Source organism: Nelumbo lutea, chromosome 4 (genome assembly GCF_056320005.1).
Source record: "Nelumbo lutea isolate HS-2025 chromosome 4, American lotus-T2T, whole genome shotgun sequence".
Lineage (NCBI taxonomy): Eukaryota > Viridiplantae > Streptophyta > Magnoliopsida > Proteales > Nelumbonaceae > Nelumbo > Nelumbo lutea.
In genome coordinates this window covers 72,657,804-72,661,479 of record NC_142687.1, presented here as the reverse complement: position 1 = coordinate 72,661,479, position 3,676 = coordinate 72,657,804, and the positions used below count along the sequence as shown (strand labels likewise).

Below are 3,676 nucleotides of genomic sequence, written 5' to 3'. Positions count from 1 at the left end.
ACATAAACATGAGTGTTGCAGATCTGAGTTGCATTCGGCACTCAGATCAACAGATTTCAGATCTGCAGCACTCAGCCGAAAAGAGTTGCTTGTGTTTCAGACTTTTTTTTTTCTTTCTATCTTACAAAAAGAAAAAAAAAACAAATGAAAAAAAAAAGGGGGAGATCTTTTGAACAACCAGAGGAGCAATTGAGAATTCGGATCAGAACTCAGATCTGAGTTCCTCTGAACTCAGACCTGAACTGATGAAATTTTGAGGGGAATTGGGTGTCATCACCACCCCAATTCACCCTAGGGCACTTCTGCTATTCCCCAAAAACAATTTGGTAGCAATAACTGAAGGAAAGGCAATTGAGAATTCAGATCCAAACTCAGACTTGAGTTCAGATCTGAATTCTGCTGTTACAGATCTGCTCAGTTCAGATCTGAATTCCTCTGAACTCAGATCTGAACCGATGCAAGTTTGAGATGAATTGGGTGCCATCACTACCCCAATCCACCTTATGATACATCCAACCTGCCTCAAGGGTGAATGGATAGCAAGGAATGAGAGAAATTCAAATCTGAAATGCAGTTGATATGATGTGAGGACTGAACTGATACAGAGCATACTATGAATTCTGGGTGGACTGAATTCTTGGCTTTACCCACATGTAACCAAGCTACATTAGCTAAGGAGGTTTATGTTTGGATTGAATAATTGTTATGCCTCAGATATTTAAGAAAAATTAGCACTTTCCAAGTATTTCTTTTAGCATTCAGATCTGTAGCAGGGCTGCTATAGTGCAACAGTTAGTAGACCTGATTTCAGATTTCTACAAAAGTTGTATAGACCGAATAGCTTGCAATACCAAATATTGCAGACCCAATTTTCAGGTCTTAGCAAGTGTTTGATATACATCAGCTATACAGGTTTGAGCTTCAATTGTAGAGTTTAAAATCTTTAACCCAAGCCTAACTCAGGACTGGTTTTAGTTTATTTCAGATCCTTTTAAATTATTTTTTTTTTCAGATCAGATCTGATTTCAGCCCTAAAGCATCACAGAATTGATTCCAACCTTAATGGATGTATATTGTAGTGTATACCAATGAGTGTGTATGAGATATCCAACTCAGATCTGAATTATTATTTATTAATTTCTCTAGACTAATAATACCAAAGACTTGTAGATCTGAACTCAGATCTAAATTGGGTCTGAATTCAGATGTTGCTATCGATGGATGTAGATAAAGGAACCTTGAATAAGATGATTGGTTTAAATCTGCTTTTAGTATAATCGGCTTCATTTATTCATGATAGGATGTAGGTTTTGTATTCCAATACTTCACTTTACAGTGTGATAGGATTAGTTATTTATTTTCTTTTGTGAATATTGGCATTTTTATTGCTTTGACTTTAACAGTTTATGACAAGCAGACCTGAACTGGAAGAGATCCTTTACGACCCGGAGATTGAATGGACTCTCCGTGTCCGTTTGAGAGCTACTAAGCAAGTCAGACAAGAAGCATAAGAAATGGCTGAACAAAGAACTATGATGGATTATGCCAAGCCCACCCTCACCGGGACTGTCTCCAGCATTATCAGGCCAACTATTGCTGCCAATAACATCGAAATTAAACTGGCCATAATCCAAATGATACAAAATACGGTTCAGTTTTGTGGTATGGCCCATGAGGATCCGAATGCCCATATTGCTAACTTCTTGGAAATCTGTGACACCTTCAAACACAATGGGGTAAGTGATGATGCCATCTGGCTGAGGTTATTCCCATTTTCTTTGAAGGATAAAGCCAAAGCTTGGTTGAACTCATTACCGGCAGGATCTATAGCCACATGGGACGAAATGGCCAGCCGTTTTCTCTCTAAATATTTTCCCCCTTCTAAAACTGCTAAAATGAGGAATGACATCACTACTTTTTTCCAGCAAGAGGGGGAATCTTTATATGAATCATGGGAACGATACAAGGAGCTGTTAAGGAGAGTTCCTCACCATGGCCTCCCCATTTGGCTGCAAGTGCAGACTTTCTATAATGGTCTTACTGACTCAAATAAGACCATATTAGATGCTGCAGCCGGAGGATCCATAAATAATAAAACTCCTGAGGTTGCCCATGCACTTATTGAGGAAATGGCAGCCAACAACTATCAATGGCATTCGGAAAGGACTCAAACTAGGAAGCAGCAAGGCTTGCATAATGTTGACACTTATACAGCACTAGCTGCACAAATAGGAGCACTCAGTAAAAAAATAGATGAACTGCAGATAGCTGCCATGCATGTGCAGCCTCTTAATTGTGAATTGTGTGGGGGAGGCCACATCAGTACAGACTGCCAAGTTGGCAATCAGTTCAGACCATCTACTGAACAAGTTGACTATGTCAGCAATTCGTCAAGACAACAGGGTTACCAGAGTCACCATACTTTTCATCCAGGATGGAGGGGACATTCAAACCAGTCCTGGCCAAATTAGCATATTTCCAAGCCGTTCCACCAGACTTATCATCAGCCTGAATCGAAATCCAATTTGGAGGAACTGATGACAAAATTTATAGCAGGTGCAGAAACTAGGTTCCAGAACCAGGAAGCCTCAATCAAAAACCTGGAAAACCAAGTGGGGCAATTGGCACAATTAATCTCTTCCAGACTGCCGGGAACTCTTCCAAGCAACACTGAAGTAAATCCACGAGAGCAGGTGCAAGCTATTACCTTAAGAAGTGGAAAAGAGTTGCTTGAGGTAGAAAAGAAGAATTGGGCTGAACCCAAGGCAGAAACAAGCCTTGGAACCAGACAACAGAAGACGGAACAACCAGAAGCACAACAAGGGATGCACCAACAACCGCAAGTTCCATTCCCTAACAGGCTGAAGCAACAAAAATTGGAGAAGGAATTTGGTAAGTTTCTTGAAATATTTAAAAGTTTACATATTAATATTCCTTTTGCTGATGCTTTAGCCCAGATGCCACACTATGCAAGGTTTTTGAAGGAATTATTGGCAAACAAAAGGAAACTGGGAGATGTGGCTACAGTTGCATTAAATGAGGAATGTTTTGCTATCCTTTTGAACAAGCTGCCTCAGAAACTCAAAGATCCAGGGAGTTTCACTATTCCTTGTACCATTGGCAGTTTAAAAATTGAAAAAGCTTTATGTGACCTGGGAGCTAGCATCAATTTAATGCCATATTCTATCTTCAAGAAATTGGGGTTGAATGAACCCCAACCCACTAGAGTGGCATTACAATTGGCTGATAGATCCATTAGACATCCTAGGGGGATCATAGAAGATGTGTTAGTTAAAGTTGACAAATTCATTTTTCCAGTTGATTTCATTGTGTTAGACATGCAAGAAGATGTGGAGGTCCCGCTTATCCTAGGGAGACCTTTCCTGGCTACCGGGAAAGCAATGATTGATGTCCAACAAGGACAACTCAGCCTTAGGATACAAGATGAGGAGATAATTTTTAAAATGTCTGATGCTATGAAACATGCACCCTCTAGTGATGATTCTAGTTTTATGATTGATGCCATTGAATTGACAATTGATGAATGCTTCCAGGTAAGTAGAATAACTGATCCTCTTGAACTCTGCCTCCAGCAGGGAGAACTTGAAGAAGCAGAAAATGAAAAAATAAACCTCATGATAGCATACCTGAACGATAAGCCTCAATTCAAGGGAAA

General features: G+C 39.8%; 1 non-coding gene across 1 annotated transcript; it reads right to left on the bottom strand.

Moving 5' to 3' along the window:
- Nucleotides 1–1,892: 1,892 nt before the first annotated feature.
- LOC148861070 (small nucleolar RNA R71) lies at nt 1,893–1,999 on the bottom strand. Its single transcript, XR_016095185.1, has one exon. It is a non-coding gene; the product is annotated as a small nucleolar RNA R71 (small nucleolar RNA).
- Between the last annotated feature and the right edge of the window lie 1,677 nt (nt 2,000–3,676).